Source organism: Monodon monoceros, unplaced genomic scaffold (assembly GCF_005190385.1).
Source record: "Monodon monoceros isolate NGI ecotype Baffin Bay Population unplaced genomic scaffold, NGI_Narwhal_1 Super_Scaffold_4, whole genome shotgun sequence".
NCBI classification, from domain to species: domain Eukaryota; kingdom Metazoa; phylum Chordata; class Mammalia; order Artiodactyla; family Monodontidae; genus Monodon; species Monodon monoceros.
In genome coordinates, this window is record NW_021703781.1 from 28,948,112 (window position 1) to 28,970,466 (window position 22,355).

General features: G+C 48.2%; 1 pseudogene; it reads left to right on the top strand.

Annotated features, from left to right (window-relative positions):
• Positions 1 to 915: 915 nt before the first annotated feature.
• Positions 916 to 1,390, top strand: LOC114883457 (annotated as a pseudogene).
• The last annotated feature ends 20,965 nt before the right edge of the window (positions 1,391 to 22,355 follow it).

The following is a 22,355-nucleotide window of genomic DNA, read 5'->3' on the forward strand; positions in this document are numbered from 1 at the left end:
AAGACAGACAAGAATCACCTGTTGTTTTGGGGAGAGCCTCTACTAAGAAATAAAAGCAACCTGGGAGAAACAGAGGCTTGCGGGGAGAGGAACACTTCAGGAAAAACTATCACGAATATTTTCAGAGAGATGAGAAGAATTATTCCATACATGAAACAAAAAGAAGGAACTATTAAAAAGAAGATCCAGAGAACAAAAATGAGCTATTAGACGTTAAACATATAATAATAATAAAAGCTCAGTACCTTAAGAGAAGGAAAAGGCACATCAAAGACTGGGAGAAAATATTTGCAAAACACACATCTGATAGAGGCTTGCATCTAAAATATACAAAGAACTCGTAAAACTGAACAATAAGAAAACCAACAAAAAAAAAGAGAAAGAAAACCAACAAATAAACCAAAAAATAGACAAAAGATCTGAACAGATACCTCCTCAAAGAAGATACAAAAATAAACATATGAAAAGATGCTCAACATTATATGTCATTAGGAATTAACAAATTAAAATAATGAGGTACCAGGAATTATCTAAAAGCCAAAACACTGACAACACCAAATGCTGGTGAGGATGTGGAGTAACAGGAACTCTCGTTTATTGCTGGTGGGAATGCAAAATGGTACAGCCACTTTGGAAGACAGTCTGGAATTTCTTACAAAGCTAAGTGTAGGTTTGCCATCTAATCCAGAGATGGTGCTCCTTGGTATTCACTTAAATGAGCTGAAAACTTATGTCCACACAAAAACCTACACACAAATGTTTATAGCAACCTTATTCATAGTTGCCAAAAACTAGAATCAATCAAGATGTCCTTCAGTAGATGAATTCAAAAAGTACCAATAGCGCCCAGTCTCTCGGCTCCTTGGTGGTAACTGTCTCTTTGGCCTTTTTACTTCTTCATTTCCAGGACTCAAATTCACTGCCATGTCCTCTGAAGAAGAGAAGCTCTTCGTGGGAGCCCACAACTTCAACACTGATGAGCAGGCTCTGGAAGACCACCACAGCAGCTTCAGACCTATTTCTGAGGTGGTTATTGTCAAGGACTGGGAAACTCAGCGATCCCGGGGTTTAGGCTACATCATTATCACCAATCCAGAGCATGCCTCAGACGCCATGAGAGCCACGAATAGAGAGTCTCTGGATGGTCGTCAGATCCGTGTAAACCACGTGGGCAAGTCGGCCCTGGAGAACAAGAGGGGGTTCCTTTGGAGCCTATGGGCGTGGTCACAGTTACTCTAGAGGTCGTGGGGACCAGGGCTATGGAAACGGCAGGTATGACAATCAACCTGGAGGATATGGATATGAAACGTCCAGAGACTATGGCGGCAGAAGCCAGGGTGGTCATGACCGCTACTCAGGAAGAAATTACAGGGACAATTATGACAACTGAGATGAGGCATGCACACCTAATATAGATACACAAGGAATGAAACTTCTTCTGATTCAGGACCATCCTTCCAAATGGCTGTATTTATAAAGATTTTTGGAGCTGCACTGAAACATCTGTTTTAGTACATCAACCTCTGTTTTTGAATTGAGCTCCCAAGGTAGCTTGTTAAAGACCTTTCAGAAAGCTTCATATGTTTTTTAAAATTTTTCTCCCATTTAAAGACAAATTCTGAGCCATTTGTAGAGTATGGGTATTTTTCCTTTTTTTTTTTTTTTTTTTTTAACCAGATTTTTAGTTCAGGCTCTTAGGATTATTGGTTCTGGCAAAAAATGTTTGGCCAGACTGATTGTTCTTAAAAATGTGTATCTAGGAACATTTTAAAAACCTGTACACAATGTTTAATCACGGTTAGGAAGCAATTTCCAACTGTTAACTATAAGAAATCAAGAACATGATTACTTAGGGGTGTTTTATACTCCCGATCTCTGTCTGATTATATAGAAATTTCTTCAAAATATTTGTGTATGTTTTTTTGTTTTCTTTTTTTTTTTTGGCCGAGCTGCGTGGCTTGGGGGATCTCAGTTTCCCAACTAGGGATTGATCCCAGGCCACAACAGTGAAAGTCCGGAATCCTAACCACTAGGCCACCAGGGAACTCCCCTATATATCTTTTTTAATACTGGAAGAAAAAAATATTCTGTTGTGTTTCATGGAGCATTTAGGACATCCTTCACCAAGTTGATTCAAAAGATGAAACCTGAAAACAAAATAAAAAAAAAAAAAGCACCAATACAAGCAAGTTATTTTGAAATATGCAAGTAAATAAAAGCTTGCATATTTTGAAGTTGTGGGCTCCCACGAAGAGCTTGTTTAAAAGAGTTGAAAGTGGTTGCCTCTGGGGAAAAATAAATAGTGAGGACGGGGTAAGAAACTAGTCTTTGTTGTAACAAAAGAAGAATTTGCCTCTTAAACAGTGTTAGTGGATCACTGTGATAAAAGTAAAAACAAAAATAGAGAAAAAGAAAAAAAGAACTGGAGGGGAAGGAAGACTCACACATAGACTGAGCCCCCACTCTGGGCCAGTGCTGTTCCAGACACATCTTCATGCTTTGTCTCTTGTAATCCCCACCAGCCTAGAGCATGTATCACTCTCCTGTGAGCCAGGTGATAAGACAGAGGCCCGGAGTCACCGAGAGCATGCCTGGGGACACATATCTAACAAGAGCTGCCCAATCTCTTCATCTCCCTGCTCCCACCACTTTGGGCAGCTCCCACCAGCACGTTATTTTTCTTCTGAGTTAGTTGCTCTAAGGAGAAAAGGTCTTCCCCAAAGCCTTCCTCCAGCCCCTGCTGACTTGGGGACAGAACTCTGTCAGTGATTTAATACAACCCAGATGGAAGGCTCCAATTGGCTCTTAAAGCATGCCTTTTGGGAGATTTGCAGATAAGCCTTGGGATGTGAGCGGAGAACAATAAAACAGGAGGGTGACAGAATACAAAGGCTGCGAGAGGGGGAGTCACTTAGGGATGAGTATGAACCTGACAAAGCAGCCTCCTGCACAGCTGTCAGGCCTGTGGCCCGGGTTTGGGGCTCGGCCACCAGCCCAGAATCTTAGAGTCAGAGACACATGTGCTCCACACATTCACAAATTCCGGAAACACTTTTGAAGACCCAGTGGCAGGCTTTGGGGTGGGAGCTGGGATACAGTGTTGAATCAGACACAGACCTCTGCCTTGAAGGGCTCACAGACTAGCAAATGAGACAGAAAGATGGACGGATGGATAGCCAAATATTTATGATCCAGTGGGATCATAAATAAACATTACAGTAGAGGCAGGGACAGAGTATAAGAGGAGGACAAGAGAAGAGTCCTTGTTATGGAGGAAATGACGTAGGGCTGGGTCGTGAAAAATGAACAGACACATGCCAGCAAAAGACGTTGGGAGGGGCACCCCAGGCAGAGAAAAGAGCAGGTGCAAAGGCATAGCAGCTTGAATGGATGGTGAATCATAGAAGCAGAGTGAAAGGAGCTCTCAGGGCTGTTTGGAGCAGCCCCGCAGAGCTCAGAGGAGCTGATGTCGTGAGATATGACATCCATTCCTGGTCCCTCCCCTTCCTAGTGTTGTGACCTAAACAAAGTCACCTCACCTCTCTGAGCCTAAGTTTCTTCATCTATTTTAATGGGTATGATAGATTTTAATTTTTTTAACAACATGGAAATAATATATTACGTTGCATTTTTTTAAAATCAAGAAATGTTGGGCTTCCCTGGTGACGCAGTGGTTAAGAATCCGCCTGCCAATGCAGGGGACAGGGGTTCGATCCCTGGTCCGGGAAGATCCCACATGCCGCGGAGCGACTAAGCCCGCTCGCCACAACTGCTGAGCCTGCGCTCTAGAGCCTGTGAGCCACAACTACTGAGCCTGCGTGCCACAAGTACTGAAGCCCACGCGCCTAGAGCCCGTGCTCCACAACAAGAGAAGCCACCGCAACGAGAAGCCGGCACGCAGCAATGAAGACCCAACGCAGCCAAAAATAAAATAAATTAAATTTTTTAAAAAAAGAAATGTTATACACATGTGTCATGAAAAACAGGTTTCTTGGTCCAATCCTTTCTACCCCTGACTCACATCCTCAAGGCAACCTCTTTTAAACATCTATATTTTTGTTTACTTAGGTGGTAAGCCTCTGAAATTATTCCATTTCTTGATTTACAGATTTTAGGTAATCTATTGACTCCACGGTATGAAAAATGAAAATTTAGTTCACATAAATGCCCTTCTTTTTCTTTTCCTCTCTGTTTTGCCTGCTTATCTATCTATCTATCTAGTCTATCTATGTCTTCTTCTGTTTACATTTGAACATTTAAACAATGTACTTACTCTTCTATCCCTTGTTTGTTTTATCAACTCTGGTCAATATCTCAGCAATCTTGTATGAGAATTAGACTATTAACTTCTCCACTTTTTATTTCATTTCCCCACCTCTAATTCAAGTATTCCACTGACTTTACATTTATTTTTATATTGTCAAAAATTTTAACATTGACATTCTATCTTCAATCATCACTGAGTTTCTATGCTTTGTCTACAAATTGTTTCTAAAAATTGAAAATAGTGTTTATATTCTTATGACTACATATTGTTTACTATGTAACCAATAGGATGCTATGATTATATTACCTCGATTGGGTTTTTTTGCCTTTTTTTCTTTTTTTTTTTTAATATGTTGTCTTTTGCCTTTTTTTTTTTTAATTTATTTATTTATGGCTGTGTTGGGTCTTCGTTTCTGTGCGTGGGCTTTCTCTAGTTGTGGCAAGTGGGGACCACTCTTCATCGCGGTGCGCGGGCCTCTCACTATCGCGGCCTCTGTTGTTGTGGAGCACAGGCTCCAGATGCACAGGCTCAGTAGTTGTGGCTCACGGGCCCAGTTGCTCCGCGGCATGTGGGATCTTCCCAGACCAGGGCTCGAACCCGTGTCCCCTGCATTGGCAGGCAGATTCTCAACCACTGAGCCACCAGGGAAGCCCTTGCCTTTTTTTCTTGACATTTATAATCGCCTTTCATTTTCCCCCTGCATTACCTTATTTTGCCCTATCCCTAAGTTCTTCCAGTGTCTCTAGGATAACATAAAATCTATGTAATTTCTAGACTGTGAGCTCCACAAGGGCAGACATTTTTATCTGTTTTGCTCACTGTTGTGTGTCCTCAATCTGCCATCTTGAACCTGAAGTCAGAAGTTTTTTTTATCTACCTCTCAAGACTATTTTCTTGGCCATGCCGCATGGCATGTGGGATCTCAGTTCCCTGACCAGGGATTGAACCCGTGCCCCCTGCAGTGGAAGCGTGGAGTCCTAACCACTGGACCGCCAGGGAATTCCCTGAAGACTATTTTAAGAGGCAATTGTGCCAAAACAACTTTTTAAATGTCAAGTAGGACTTCCCTGGTGGCGCAGTGGTTAAGAATCCGCCTGCCAATGCAGGGGACGCGGGTTCAAGCCCTGGTCTGGGAAGATCCCACATGTCGCGGAGCAGCTAAGCCCCTGCGTCACAACTACTAAGCCTGTGCTCTAGAGCCCATGAGCCACAACTGCTAAGCCCGCGTGCCACAGCTACTGGAGTCCTTGCGCCTAGAGCCCGTGCTTCGCAACAAGAGAAGCCACCACAGCGAGAAGCCTGTGCACAGCAACGAAGACCCAACACAGCCAAAAATAAATAAATAAATAAATTTATAATAAATAAATAAATGTCAAGTACTATAAATATAAAATTATTATTTCTATTAAATTTTTTTATTTTTATTTTATCCATCACCTCCCAGACTGATGACTGTTCAACCTCTGTATGCAGTAATGAGAAGCTCACTTTCTATATTTAGGCATCTCTGATTCCTAAAACATCTTTCCTCTATTAAGCTTAAATTTGCATCTCCGTACTTTCTTGCTATTAGGCTTAGCTCTTCTTTCTAGGGTCTTAGCATGTCAGATAGCTCATTGCCTCCTGGGCCTTCCTTCAGAAACAGGGCAGCCACATCATGACCTTCCTGGTGCTCATCTGTAGAGTTCACTCCCAGCTCCTCCCTTCATTCCCCCGACCATGCAAGTTCCCACCCTTCACTGTCCTGACCATGCTGCCCAAAGGGCAGCGCCTACAACTGCCCACAGACTCTAGGCCCATCTCAATCCTCACAGTAGACAGTAAGTATATGAATGGTATTATTTTCTTAAACTCTCAATCCTTAAAACAGCATGAGGACCAAATATAGAAAACAACAATCTCTTTCTCATTTAAAATGTCAGGTCTTGTTAATACACAAAATATGTACTGAAAAGCCAGTATTGACACTCTGCCTTATTACTGCAATCACAACACAGCCTCCTAACGTGGAGTTCTTCTCAAACCAGGTCCTCACGTCAGCTTGCTCCAAAACCCCAGCCCAAGGACACAAACTGGTTTGTGGTGAGTTTTTCATTTGTTTGTGCAAAACAGAAAAATTGAGGGCAATAGAGTGAATGTTCCATAAAGTTAAATGTATTAATTTAGAGGACTTTTCTTTATTCAGACACTCTGTTCCTCTTCCTTGTTTTGGTATTAAAATAAAAGTATCGATATTAAACTTTGTATTAAAATTATTTTATAAAATGATGAGTGATTCCTATTCAAAAGTTCAAGGAACTACATTTTGGGAAAACTGAAGTGCAGATCAGATCATATTTTAATGGACTTCTTGGAAAATAAAAAGTAGGGAACCTTATTTAGCCCTCCAAATTGCAGGCAGTGGACACGGGGGTGGGGGGTTGTCGCTTATACGCCCTTAAAATCCAGGAGTCTGGGAACTGGGCTAGATGGGTAGAGAGTAGAAATCCAGACGGTCTCTGATGTTAGTGGCAGGAACTTTAAGTCTGTTCTGAGAACGTGCAATTACCTTTGCTATCCTGAAGATCAGCCCGGGGCAGTGGTGTGTGAGTTAGGCAGGGTTGCTGGATGAGATGGTAAACTGGGACGGGACCAGGGCCGACTTGCTGCGGCTCAGGCTATGGCACAGGCTGGCTCGTGGGGCATTGGAATGAGTCTTCTCATCTCTTCCTCTCTTGGAGATATTGTCCAGGAGGGCCTGTGCCTGTATTTGTTACAAATGAAGGGAGGGAAGAGGTTTTGTTATACTAAGATGGGTAGAGCTGAGCATCCAGTTAGTGACAAAAAATGAGGTATCAGAGGACTTCCCTGTCAAATAACCTGGGGAATGCTACATTTAACAAAATCATACAGGCTTATTCACTACAGGGCTTTTAACATGTGTTAACTCCATGTGAGATGCTTAATCTCCAGGAATCAAATATGCTATGTTTCCTCAAATTATGGACCCTTTACCCAGAAATGACTATGGAAAATAGGGGAGAAACATGATGAAGAGGTTTGACAGGCTAAGATCATAGAAAGCCTTGAACCTGAGGTTCTCAGTCCTTCCTGTGTATGAGAGGAATGTGGGCTGAGTATTAAAAATGCAGACACCTGGGCCTCATCTCCTGACAAGCGGTCTGGAGCAGGGCCCAGGAATCTACATGTCTACAAACTAGTTCCCACGCAAGGGCTCTAGGGACCACACTTTGCGAACGTGGAGTGCAGATGAGACGGTATCCACAAACAGAAGGCCTGGAAGCTACAGTTCAGACGGCGTGCAGGAACTCAAGCCTCTGAGCAGGTAGAAGTCTGGAGCTGAGAACCTCGTGGGCAACTCCACCCCTGCCCAAAGGAATGGGAGTGGGGAGAGCTGAGCTGTCTTCTCTCTGTCAGAGCAGAGGACATCCCAGCAAAGCCACTTGTCTTCCCCCTGGTGTCTGAACAAGATACTGCAGGGCAAGGCTCACAGACCTAGAGAGCAACAGACCAGCAGCTGCCCTGGGAAAAGTAAGTGGACAGGACTCAGCCCAAACCTTGCCTCTTCCAGAAAACTTCTCTTAATTTCATCCTCTCATCGGTGCTCCGAGAGTTTCTGAAACATACCAATTCACTCTGCCATGCCTCCTTCTGATGTCTCTGAAATGCTGATTTTCGAGCTTATGGGGACACGGATAGCTTTATTTCAGAAAGTGCAGAGCCTTAGGGGTACTTTTACAGCTGGAGGTATACATATGCTAATTAGAGCTATGAAGATAACAATCAAGGAACAAATACCAGCCATGTAGCTGGACAGGGAGAAAGGGGGAGGGCAGATAGAATAATCTCCCATCTAATACGGCCGAACCTCAATAAAGTAGGTAACTTAAGAGACAGCAGAAAGGCTACATACTGTAACCCTCCATTTCTATGACATTGTGGAAAGGGCAAAGTCATGGAGACATAAATTGGATCCATGGTTGTTAGGGAAGATTTGAGGATGAGCTGGAGAGGGTAATTGCTTTGCAATCAGGCTTGGAGGCAGGAGGAAGGGGAAATATACTGGGGAGCGGGAGTGGGTTAGAGAAAGTCCCAGAAAGCATCCTACCTCGGCAGACCATGCCACAGTAGTGCGGAAAGCAGCCTGCTGGGCTATGCACAGCACTCTCCCAACTCTGCCCTGGCCGCTGACTAATGTCTTAGGGATGTGAGAGGCCCAGGAAAGGATGCTGCCAACGATTCCAGGAGGGGCAGGTCACAGAATCTTGGGTAGGAACGAGAACAACAATTAAAGCAACTGACTTGATTCAAGCTTCCCATTTGCCCGGCACGGTATGCTATAGACTTTACATATATTATCTCATCCAATCCTTGTAACAGTTTTTGGCATTATTACCCCCATGTAACAGAGGAGGAGACTACTGGAGCCCAGAGATGTTAGGTAATCTGCACAAAGTAACACAGCTAATAAGAGAGAACAGGATTTGAACACAGGCACCTCTGTCTCCAGAGCCCTAGCCCTTACCCACCACCATGCAGGCCATCTCCCATCACCCCAGCAATGGCAGTCTCCTCCAACACCTTCCTGCAACGTGCCCATCCTGCCTTGGCTTGCATACCTCTGTTGGTGGGTACGTATTATTCCCCTGCGAAGGTCATGCTTCAGTGGACTTAAAATTGACTTCTGAATGCATTCACCCATAGCCCAGTTACCCCTCCCGGCCCTGAGATCATCATTAGTGCTGCCCGTCAAACATTTCCATCTGCTCCTGGGTCCTGGGTGGGTCTGCACTTCCAGCCCCCTGAAATTACGTGTTTCCACGTGACTTCCTTCAACCAATGAAATGTGAAGCTTTAGAAGTCAGGGTGCAGTTCACCTCTTTACTCTGCCACGGTGTTTGGGGGGCAGGGGATGCTCATGTCTGGAGGAAACCCCACTTGGCTTGGATCCCTGAGTGACCAGGATGAGCAGAGCCCCTCCTGCTCTGTACTGTGATGTCAGCAAGGAATGAGCCTTGGGTGCGTAAGCCACTGAGACTTGGGGATTGTTCCTCATCGCAGCCAAACCTAGCCTGTCCTGGCTGAATCGGTCCCACAGAGCAAGTCAGTCTGCAACAACCCAGCCTCCTCTAAGCCTTCTCTAAGCTAGTTAGCCCATTTTTTTCCAGCTGAGCCTCCTATGACTTGGTTTGTTGACTTGTCACCTGATCTTTTCTTCTAGACAGGTTGCAATGTGAGAACTCTTGCAGGAGCAGTTGGCAAAGCCGTTGCCTCTCCCCTCCTCCTCAGCTCTCGACCTCAGTTACGCAGCCGTGATTGCACTAAGCCTTGGGCAGGCAAATAAGTCTTCCCTCTCCCCGGGGTTCCATTCTGACCTGCCTGGTTCCAATTCTTTGGGCCCTGGCTAAAAAGAACACTCAGGATTTGGAATTAGAGTGACCTGGGTTTATATCGTGGCTCTACTACTAACTTACTGAGTCACTGTGGGCACGTTACTTAACCTCTCTGAGCCTGTTTTCGCAAAGGGATAGAAATAATAAGACCCAACCTTGGTATAGTTAGAAGTACCAGGTCAAGTGCCCAGCACCCCCCTGGTATCTAGTGGGCCTGTACAGATGTTATTTTCCCTCTTTTCCTCCTAAACCCCATCTCCTTCAGGTTCACAAAATGAGGGGAGTGGAAGGCATTTTTGGAATGAAGCCCCAGGTGGCTCCTCTACCACTGCTGTGCCCTAATCCCCACGTCTCAGGCCACTCAGGGGCCCCTCCTACGTCCCCTCCCAGGTCGCAGCTGTCTGCTCCCCCTTCCTCCCCCTCTGCGTCTCAGGGGGCTGGGAGAGAGGGAAGTGGACGCCAGGGTGCAGATGTTCAGAGCTCAGAGAAGGCTGCTGAGCTAATCCCAGGTCTGCTGGTGAGACTGGGCCAGCGCCTCAGAAGTGGGCGTCCAAGAGGCCCTCTCCTGCCTGCCGGCAGCCTGAGGCTCAGCTCGAATTTCCGAGGCCCCAGCTCGGGAACAGCTGCGTGGCTTCCCCTCCCCTGCCTCCGTTTTCTCTCCTCTCTCCTCCCGACATGAGTCAAGTAGACAGTGGGGCAGGGCTAGCCAGGGGTCTGGATGGAATCCAGAAGGCTCCCAGCCACTCAACCCAGGTCTCTAAACCCCCAGGGAGCTCAGATACACAGCGTTTCTTGGGCCTTTCCACTCCCTACTGCTCTCATCTGGCCAAAAATCTCAGGCCCTGCATTGATGTTTGGATTGGTGTCCACCCCTCTGCTCCGAGCCTGGCTGGCCTTCACAAGACAGCTCCCCAGTGCGGCGGGCAGGACTAGACTTGGGGTGGGGCCTCTTGGTTCAGTGGTACCCTCACCTACAAGCCTCCGCCGCTTCCTCCCCCCCCCCCCCCCCGGCCCAGTTCCTAAATGCCTCTTCCAACTGTCTCCCAGGGTGCTGGATCTCTGACCTCCCTTTTCACATCCCCATCAACAGCCCCCCTCCTCACCCTCCGCCAGCAGAGGTATGTGTGCACGCTCACCACCACTTCCTGCATGTTTGGTACATGAAAATCTTGTTTCCTTTTATCCTCAACAGTCTTGCTTTTTCCTCTTTGACAAATAAGGAAATGGAGAACCAGAGAGGCTAACTTGTTCACAGAAATATGAAATAGCAAAGTCAGGATTTTGAACCCAGTTCTGATGTGTTGATGACTTTTGAGCCCAGGCCCTCTCTCCACCCAACCACCTGGCCTAGTAAACACGAGCCCAGTCCTCTGGCCTGGAGCACGCAGGGCAGCTGCACCTGCTAACTTACTTACGGAGCACCCTGGGAGCCGTGGATCTACGTGTGCCATTTCAGCTGAACACATCTGGCCAAGGGCGAGAATGAGGAGAGGATGACTTAGCTAGTGACTTAGGAAGCGGGCGACGGGAGGGCGGAATCCACCACCCTTGGCTGGGTCCCCAGTCTCCAGCACAGTTCCTTTTCATGCTGGGAGTGATTCTGGATGAATATAGGGGTACCGTTTGTGTGTGACCTTGAAACACAAGCCTGCTACCACTCAAGGATCTGAGCCCGGGCGGGAGGGAAGCCCACCCCCGTGGGTGTATTGAGGGGCTGCGTGGAGGGTCCCCCAACTGTCTCTTAAGATGTCTTTAAGGGTAATTTTGACTCTACGCAGTCCCTGCCTGTGATTGTGAACTAACTCTAAATGGGAATAGTTGTTCCTTATTCCCAGGGAACTGGCCTATAAGGGTGGGATTCCAGAAATGGGGGGAAGTCAGGGGACCTGAGGCCTTTCAGGACCTCAGTCTCACGCTCCCCCTTGTCCCTCTCCATCTAGGTTTTCAGTGTGGAGCCACGAAGGAGTGTTGGACAGGAAATGAGTTCTGTTTCTGCGGTGGGACCCTGGGCAGGTCACTTATATCCGCAGTTTCCTCAACTGTCGGATGAGGCTGCTGGACAAGCAATGCTGATGAGATGCTAGAGGCCCCTGGGGACTCCACCTGGGCTGGGGAAGGCTCAGAACACTGGCCCGGGGGCAACCCCGCCTCCAGTACCGGCTGTCCTGCCTGAGGCCCCTCTGCCACCAGTGGTGGCTGCTTTGGGTTCGGGGCTGGCGACTAGATCTGCTTCCACGGATGGTGTCATCACCTCATTTTCTAGGTGAGAAAAACACCTTTGTTGCCTGTGTGGCCTGTGCAGCCTTCCCCTAGCCCTACCCGCTTCCCAACACCTCCATCCTCCCTGTGTTCCCCTGTTTCTAAGCCCCATCTTCCAGCATTGTCCCTCCAAGTCCTGCCTTTCTGCTGAGCCTCAGGCTCAGGTCCCCGCAGGCCTCCCCCATAACCAGCTAGGTGCCCCATCCCCCAAAGAACTGCCCCTGCCCTTTCCCTCTGCTTCAAAAAGTCCATGTTTTGGCTCGAAATGGTCATGGGCCCAATTGCTCATTAATATCGGCTAGGTGACCTTCAATAGATCACTTCAGCCCTCTGAGCCTTAGCTTTGACATTGGCAATATGAAATATGAACAACAATAATAACAGTAATTTGAGCATCAATCTTATACTGGGCGCTTACCCTGAGCCGGGCTGAAAACCAAGTCTTCACAACAAGCCAATGCAAGGAAAGCAGTTGTCTCTCAGATGAGGAATTGAACTTCAGAGAGGTTAAGTAACTTGCCTAAGGTCACAGAGTGAGTAAGTGGTAGAACTGGGACTGAGCCCAGGGATGCCAGTTGCCGAGGTCACTATGCCACGCTGTACTTCTGGGACCTCTGTGAGGCTGAAGTGAGATGACAGTGCTAAGGGACTCAGCAAACAATGGCAGGTCTTTCTTCATGATCTTATTGAATCAAAGTTCATCATATCCAGTGAGAATGTGAGTGCCTGGTCGTCTCCAAAGCCCTGGGGATTGTGTCTTAGAAGGAAGAGTGTAGCCCTGACCTTGGGCCCTTACCCCAGGAGGGCCAGGTCTTGCCTAAAGTTTGGGACATTCTCTAGGCACTGCCCAGGCTAAAGGCTAATGCAGCGGGAGGCCTATACATATGCACCTGCCCTGGGGTGGGGAGGCCTATACCCATAGCGCCCTGGGCACAGCAGAAGGTTGGGAGTGAGGCAGAGGGGGAAGTTTGCGCTGCTGTGTCTGAGGTGTTGTGGGGGGACGGTAGGCCTGTTGGCAGTGCAAGGGGCTGGACTGAGGTCTAGCCACCCACGGGAGAGCCACAATGTAGAGGCATTGGGCACCTCACAGCTTCTCCTCTGGCAAGTGGGGAGAAAGTTCCCGCCCGGCAGGGGGTTGTAAATGTTCAGCGGGGCGCTGCTACACGGTAGGGTTAGCTAAATAGGGACAGCTGCATCAAGCTTGCTGGATCCCCGGAAGGACGGGCTCAGTGTGAGTTGGCTGAAGAACCCCCTGCCTGCAGTCAGGGCTGGCCTGGAGGGGGGTTGAACCTCACTGGTAGTAGAGGAGGGGGTGTTGGTGGGACAGCGGCAGTATCTGGATGCAGCAGAGGCTGGGGAGGGAGGGAGGGGAGGTGCAGTCACCCTGGGACTAATGCATTCACTGAAGTAATAGTCAGGTAACATACAATTCACCACTTTTTAATTTATTTATTTTTTTTTAATTCACCACTTGAGGATTATAATTTAGTGGCATTTAGTACATTCACAGTGTCGTGCAACCACCACTTTTATCTAGTTCCGAAACATGCTTAGCATCCGCAGAGGAGACTCTTTACCCACGAAGCCTTTGCTCCCCTGCTTTCCCGCTGCCCGGCCCCTGGCCGCCACCAAATCTGTTTTCTGTCTCTTGGATTTACCTGTTCTGGACGTTTCAGATACATGGATTCAAGCAACATGTGACTTTTTATGACTGGCTTCTTGCACTCAGCATAACGCTTTCAAGGTTCATCCATATTGCCCCATGGATCAGTATCCCATTCCTTTTTTATGGCTGAACAACATTCCATTGGATAGATACACCACATCTTATTTATCTATTCATCATTCATCAACCATTCACCGAATGCTGGTGGACATTTGGGTTGTTTCCACCATTGGCCCCATTTTGAAGTGAAAGTCATTGAAAGGCTGAGGTCCCACCATCATCACTCAAACGTCGGGGTGAGCAAAGCTCCAACCAGAGTCCCCCCACGAAGCGTCAGTCCTTTCCTGCCCGGGCAGCTGCCACGATGGTCACAGCAGTGCTCTGGGGCGGCTGCTGAGCATTGCCCCTTGGAGAACAGCTGAGTTTCTTGGTCTTTATTCAGATCCCCTGGCCCAGGGCAGAGGGACAAGAGGATGGGAAGAGAAAGGGAAGGTGGGAGGAAAGAAAGAATGAGTATAAGCTCCCACAGGAGCCTCTGGAAGCTCCGGGCCAGTGAGTGGTGTCCACGGTGGAAAAGCCTAGTTGTGCCTGAGTCTCAGTGGAGCCCACCTGAGCACCATCAGCTGGACAGGCTTGTCCAGGTGGGGAAGCTGAGCCCTGGGGAGCAGCGGTGGCTTGACCAATCTGGAGCCAAACCGGAGATCAACGCTGGCTGTTCTGATTCCCAGCCTGGGTGTTCGCTGCCTTCCTGACGTCAGCACGGGGCCTGGTACGGGCTTGGAAGGGCTGCCCCACCTCGCCAGTGGGCCCATTCTGCAACCAGGAAGCAGGTAAGGGGTCTGTCTCCTTCCATCACACGCAGGAGACGGAAGAGGGAGGAGCGAGCACTGGATCTGGAGCCCTGGGTTCCAGCTGCCCTCCTGAGAGCCCCTCCTGCCCTTGCAGCTTCCCTTCGCGTCCCCCCCCACCTGTAAAATGGAAATTTTAGCTCCCTGGCAGGGGACTTTGGGGCCCAAATGAGACCACACCTGCGACAGGCACATGCAGGCTGTAAAGCCGTACGCCGACGCTTCGCTCACCGTGGCCCCGGCAGGCGAGATCCGGCCGTCCTGTCCTCCTGGAGGAAGGACTGTCACAAGAGGGTGTTTATCTCACCCTGGGCCAGTAACACACTTGACCCAACCCAGCCCCCAGCCTCAGCCCCAGCCGCAAGGAAAGAACAGCACCTGATCTGCATTAATCTCCACTCCCTGCTCCATGCCAGACTTGGGCTAAATTAAGTGCATCCTTGGCCAGCAGTTCCTTCCCCAGAAACTGAGCACATCCTTCCCGGCTCCCCTCCCACCCACAGCTGTGCCTTCCCATCAGGCTGGTGGCTGGAAAGCAGGCAGGCCTCCCACCCATCTGCAGCCCCGATCTGCCCCCTGGCCTCTGGCTGTCCCCAGTAGTACCAGGGAGGGGACGCTCTGCCACACCCCTCACCATGGGCCTGGCCCAGGGGGGCGGATGTTGGCATTAAGTCCCTCCCTCCTTCCCTATATATGTTTTGAGCACCTTCTAAACGTCCTGTATCCTCTCCTCTAAGTACAGATCCCTGCCCTCAAGGAGCTTACATCGTAGTAAGGGGAGACAAAGAGGAAACATAACAAGTAAATTATACAGTGTGTTAGAAGGTGAAAAGTGCTATTTTAAAAAAGAGAGAGAAAAGGGACCAGTGTGAGGGGTCAGGGTGCAGGTGGGTGAGAATGAGGGGTGTGTTGCTGTCTGAAAGAGGGAGGTGGGACAGGCCTTACTGAGAGGATGGCAGCTGAGCAGGGCCCACCCTCCCCACCTAAGGATTTGCGTACGTTTGCAGAGCGCTGGCAGCAGGCACTCGTTTTGACTATTTTCAGGGGCAGCGAGGGCAGCTGCTGACGTGGCTCTTCTGTCCGGCCCAGGCACGGCTCCTCCCGTCCTGGGCAGGGAGCGTTTCTGCTGTGGGTGGAAGTCCCAAGGGAGCGGGGCTGCTGGCCTGGCCTGGAGGGCACCTGCCGTTGGGGACGAACCAGTGTGAAACCTCGGTCTGTGCCAAGGATGTGGGCCTGTTTGGAACAGAGGAAGCCCCAGCTGACACACTGAAACAGGCCTCGGCTGGGCATGCTGACCAACTAGGCAGGGACGCCAGGGCGGGTACCTGGGGGCCGTGAGCCACAACACACATGCCGCTAAGACGTGAGCGTCCTGTCCCGGCTCCCTCCGCGCCAGACCCGCCACCCCCAGATACACACACTCCCACCACCCCACACGTACGGCATCAGCAGACTCAGAAAGACCCACCGTCACACTCTCACACAAGAATATCACAGCACAGACACACAACGCACATACACGCACAGTATATCACACACACACCAACCATCACGTCACATACATGACACACCCACCCCACACACCCTCAAGTGAACACACCCAACATATACACGCTACTTCACACAGACACATACATGCCACACCTCACTGACACATATCATACATCCACCCATTGCCATATACACAGCACACATGCCATCCACACCCCACACTTTGTCATAAAGTACAGGTCTGAAGCGCCTAGATGAGCTCTCTGGTACTGTCTCTGTCACTTACAGAGTTGGGACACCTGCGATGTGTCCCCTGACAACCACTTTATCTCTGTTCCACGGCAGGGAGGAGGGAGACCTTCAGAATTCTTGAAGTGTCACTTCATAAAATGTCCACTAAGGAAGGGGAGTTCTCTTTCACCACGCAGAGCTCTCTGGAACAAGGGGAAGATCTGGCATAAATACCAGAAACTGGGTTTTACTGCTAGCCTGACTGATTACCAGTTACATGTCACTAGGTAAGTTACCTTTCCCCTGTAAACCTCAGTTTCTTCTTCTGCAAAATGGGAATAAAAACTGCTCTTTCCAAACTTCTCAGATGAAGAGAAACTCTCTGTGAAATTGCTTTGTAACCTGAAGAAATACTGATACAAAATAGGATTGTCAGAAATTCATACAGGACTTCCCTGGTGGTGCAGTGGTTAAGAATCCGCCTGCCAATGCAGGGAACACAGGTTCGAGCCCTGGTCCGGGAAGATCCCACATGCTGTGGAGTAACTAAGCCTGTGTGCCACAGCTACTGAGCCTGTGCTCTAGAGCCCGCGAGCCACAACTACTGAGCCCACGAGCCACAACTACTGAGCCCATGTGCCACAACTACTGAAGCCCACACGCCTAGAGCCCGTGCTCCGCAACAAGAGAAGCCACCGCAATGAGGAGCCCGTGCACCACAACGAAGAGTATCCCCCGCTCGCCGCAACTAGAGAAAGCCCGCGCGCAGCAACGAAGACCCAATGCAGCCAAAAATAAATAAATAAATTTATTTTTTAAAATAAGAAAGAAATTCATACAATTGTACATGCCTTGTTGTTCCTCCCTCATCTCAATCCCCCCACGCCCACCCCCACCCCTGCCACACACACACACTTCCGGTCAAGTCCCGGCATCCTACGCTCCGTGGGGTGGTATGAGCAGGGGTCCCTGCTGCTTCCAGGGGAGGCTGAATGGAGTTACACAGGAAGTGAGATGGTGCTGCAAGATGGGCTCTCTCTTTCTTCTCAACCCAGGCCCCAGCAGGAAGTGATTCTTGCCAGCGACTGCCCTCCCATGGGCTGTCTGGGGCAGGGAAGTCACAGCCACGATGAGGAAAACACCAGTGCAGGACAGAGAGCCCAGCTAGGGAGGAGAGACACAGAGCTGGGGCATCTATCACTCGGCGCCAACCTGCCCATCTGCTCGGGGCTGACACTTTGCAGAGAGCGCTGGAAGGACGTCTACACTGGAAGAGAGCTTCTCTGGGCAAGGTAATAGCTGCTCCGAGCCATCGCAGGGCTGGGGGGTCCTAGGCAAGAAGAGAACTAGGTCCCTGTAAAAACATGCAGTAAGATCTTGAAGCTTCCTGAAAGATGGGGACTCTGTCCTTCTCAAAATCCACAAAGGCTATAATAGCTTGGGTGGGCACAGGTCGGCAGCTCCGAGCCATTGCTAAATTGCGTGTTTCATGTAACAATCCTAAAGGCAGTCTGGGGCTGGGGCAGCAGCCCTGTGGCTCTGGGGACCAGGTTCACTGCAGTTTCTCTGCCATCATCTTCATGGTCCAGAATGGCCCACTGATGTGTCTGCAGTCCAGTGGTGGGGTATTGTGGGGCAGCCTGCAGTCTCTGTCACAAAAGGCAAGGAAAGGAGCCCTTACGCGGGTCATTCTCTCTTGTCACCCCTTCCTCCACTTTTTTCCTTTCCTGTCTCTCGGCTCTGTGCTGGGGGGGCTCACCCCTGCAGACTGAGTCCTCCTGGCTCCTTTGCCATTGGCTTCCTGTTGGGTTAACCAAGGGAGGCGCAGGGGGGATTCTGGAAGGCAGGAGGAGAGAGCACTGGGGTATCTCTCCCCTGCTCCCCACTCTCTTCACCAGCAAGTATCCATCTGCCGGTATGACCCCCACGGTCGCAGTTCCCTCAGGAGATCCCTCCTCCATGGCTCCGGCTCTCAAGGGGCCCAGAACACAATTTCCTTTCCTAATTCCTTCAGCCTGGGAGTGATGAAGTCTTCCCACCGCTGCTAGTCTCTATAAGCCTCTTGCTTCCCTGTCTGTTCCCCTAACCTGCCCACACCTCTGTCAGTAATCTCTTTGTTACAGCATCTTCATGGGTACCATCTGGGGTGATTCTGTTTCCCAAAGAGACCTTAATGGACACAGCCCTCAAGGGAAAATGATGTCTAAACACCCGGCTCACATGGAGTATGCTTGACTTGAAATTTAAGCTCTGGATCATCATCAACGACCCCTCTCCCTCCTCTCTCCTTGCAGATTCTGCCTTCTCCTACATTTCTTTCTAGATATGCCCTGTGTCCCCCAAGACTTTTGTGTTTTTTTTTGGATGTGGACAATTTTTAAAGTCTTTATCGAATTTGTTACAATATTGCTTCTGTTTTATGTTTTGGTTTTTTGGCCGCGAGGCATGTGGGATCTTAGCTCCCCGACCAGGGATCGAACCCACACCCCCTGCATTGGAAGGCAAAGTCTTAACCACTGGACCTCCAGGGAAGTCCCTCCCCCAAGGCTTAATCTGAACACATAGGTGCAATTTAACACCTTCCATCAAATGAGAAATGACCGTCTCAGTGCCTAAATGAATTGGTTGAGAACAGAGGACCCAAGGGGATGAGACTGCCTTTCTCAGCCTCCACTGAAAGCTTAGGGGCCTCACACTCACCTGGCAACATTCCACCTCATGCAGAAATCATGTGAGCAGTCTCCCTGGCGGATGGCCAACCAATTTCTGCTCGTGTCCTTCTGGTGACGGGGAGCTCAGTACTTCTTGTAGCAGTCCATTCTAAATGGCTTGCTCTCAAACCAGTGAGAATCAAAATCTGTCTCCCTCCACTTTCTACCCACGGGACACAGCTGTGACCTTCGCACAAGTGTTGCGGACTTTGAAGACGTCAGTAATTGTGTCCTCCTGAGTCTTCTTCTCTCAGGCATTTCATGTCTAACCCAGCCTTCCCATGGCTTTCAGGTGACCTCCCTCTCTCCCTCCCTCCTTTCTTACCTTGATATGAAGAGTTTACAGACTATTTCCTGGGGAGATGGAAGAAGAAGCACATCTCACCTCACACAGCAGAAACTTAGTAACATTTCCCCTTAAACATTTCTGACTTTTCCTCCAAAGCTCCTTTATCCTGCTGCTACTTCACCTTTCTTCCCCTCCCCCGCCCCCTCCTCGAGAGTGGTCCTTTCACCGGGGGACTCCGAATCTCTCCGCAGCCTCCAGGCCCACAGCATAGTGTGCGAGACTGTACTCTTCTCAGTCACCACCAGAGGTCTCCCTACTTGAGTCTGGTTTGCTCCCATTCCAAGCCACTGTGCATCTTGGACAGTGGTTTTGCCTGTGCTGTTCCCTCTCAAGACTGTCCTTTTACCAGTGTCCATTTTTTGCCATCTGGATTAAAATATCCATTTATGGAGCTCCTAATTATCTTTCAGATATCAACTGATATGGAGTCTCTGAGGAGCGTCCTGGACCTTTCTGGTCCTGAGCAGTGAGATAACATTGCCTCAGCACTCTCTGTACCCCGCTAGAGTACTCATGACATGGTATCCTCAACGTGATGGCTTTTCTATCCTTGAACATAAGCCTTGTACATTTGATACTCTCTACACCAAATATAGGCCTCGTATAATACGCTGAGCAATGTGGAATATGGGACTATCACCTCCCTTGTTCTTGTTTTTACATCTTTGTGGCTAAAGATGGCAAAAAAAAGTTTTTATTTTGTTTTAGTCTTGGAGTCAACCCAAATTTCTAGACTTTTTCCCAAAGATCCTTCCTGAGTCAGATGTTCCCTGATCCTGAATTTGCGAAATTAATTTTTTTGAGTCCAAGGAGATAATGTTAACAGGGACCTGTAGCAAATCTCTCCTTGTTCATTTTGGCCTCTCATCCATCTTTACAAGGTCTCTGTGGACCTTGGTTGTGTATAGAGCACAATTCCCCAGGTTTTTGTTCATGAAGGCTCACCGCATACCAGTGAAAGCTGTACCTTCCCCCATGACTCCCAGGTGGAGCACACGACCATCAAAACACAGTAGCTTCTCCTCCTTTGAAGGTCAACTCTGAGCATTTCTGTCACCTGTCTTTATCCTCAAAGTCAACCAAATTCCAAAATGCTCTCCCATAACCTTGGACACATAGTAGGTGATCAAGAAATGTTAGTTCCCTTTTAGGCTACACAATGATCTCAATACTTTCTTGTTACTCATTCATTCAGTAAAGAAATCACGTTTACATGCTAGTTCTACAAGATACAAAGATTTTTAAAATACACTGATTCATCAAAAGAAAAAAATTAAAAAGACATGCTTCCTGCCAACAAGGAGCTTAAAATAAGATATAAACAAGCAAGTGAACAATGATAAGACACTGTAAACAAGTGTTACATAGTCTCTCCTTCCAAATTTTTGAAAATTCTTCTATATAATTAGTTTCCTGCAATATTTTAGAATGAAGTAGTATCTCAGTCTTCCTAGGGATAGCCATAAACAGAACAAGCATTGGTACCAAAAAGGTATCATTAGATTTTGGAAGAAAGTATATCACCCATGTGTTCAATTCTACATCAATAAATACCTGTATTCATTCATTCAACCACCAAACATGTATAGAAACTGTGTTAGGCAAGATGCAAGTTAGGTTGTTGTAACAAAGACGCCCCAAATTAAAGAGGCTTAAGCAACAGAGAAGTGTATTTCTCTGTCATACGAAGAAGCACAGTTGGTAAAATGAGAAGCCATATAGGCAAGCCATATTGCATAAAGTCCTCGGTCAGTGAGGCAGGCTGGAGGAGAAATACTGTCCACTGTGAGCTCTGCCTCTGCCATGCTCTGTTAGCCTGGAAAAAGTAAATGCCAAAATAACTCAGACACACAGCCCTGTGTCCTAGGGAAGATTCCAGCTGTCCTGAAACACAGTCCTGCCCTGCTCCCCAGTGAATGTCTTACAAATATCTAGTTGAGGAAAATTTTTTCTCATTCACAGATAAATAATAATCAAAGAGGAACGTGGTATCTATAAAAAGATACTCCATAAAAATAGGAAAGTGACAGAATATTTGTCAAATGAATGCCAGAATGATAGAAAAATATCACTACACAGCAGTTGGAAATTGTGTTCAAATACATCACCATGAATTTTATAAATGTAATAAAGCAAATTCTTCTATTACACAAAAATTCTAAGCAAATACGTAAGAGGTCCGGGAAGATCAGACAAGACAACAGAGGAGATAAGACAGACCCTGATGGAGATCTTGAAAAGAAGTGAAGAGAAAAGAAGCATTCCAGAAATGAACAGCACACCAGGAGCAGCAGAAGAACAGACACTGGAAAACACAAAGAGAGATGGAGTATTTCTTTATCTTATCCCAAATCAAAGAGACATACTTTGGAATGAACAAACAATTTAAAACAGGAGAGAAAATTATAGCTATGGAAGACAAATGATGAACACTCAATAGAGGGAAACTATACCCAAAGACATCATAGGAATTGAAAGAACTTGAAGAAATATTTAAAGGTATAATTTTTTTTTTTTTTTTTTTGCGGCACGCGGGCCTCTCACTGTTGTGGCCTCTCCCGTTGCGGAGCACAGGCTCCAGACGCGCAGGCTCAGCGGCCATGGCTCACGGGCCCAGCCTCTCCGCGGTATGTGGGATCTTCCCGGACCTGGGCACGAACCCGTGTCCCCTGCATCGGCAGGCGGACTCCCAACCACTGCGCCACCAGGGGAGCCCCCTAAAGGTATAATTTAAAGTTTCTGAAACATGGCAGATTGAACTTATGAGTTCTTGCCACTCCTTTCTTAAATACCATTAGTATGCTAGTAAAGGTGTAAAAAGCCCATAGCACCACAGGAACAAGAGAATTAGGGGAAGAAACAACAGCAGAGAGGAGATGTCAACAAAATTTTAGAAATTGGAAAAGAAATGACTGTGTGCTAATCCAACAGGCGGGAAAAAACCCCACGTTCTCGCTTGGTGGAGGAGACAGCCAAGGATCTAACACACAGAGCAGATTCCTGGAGACCGTCAGGAATTGGAGGCACCAGGAGGGGGCAGCAGAGTCACAATATCTGTTCTCTTCCTTCAGAGTAATGGAACGGGAGCTGGGCACATGATTGCTCAGCTGGACTCTAGTTTTCCGTCCTCCCTTGCATCT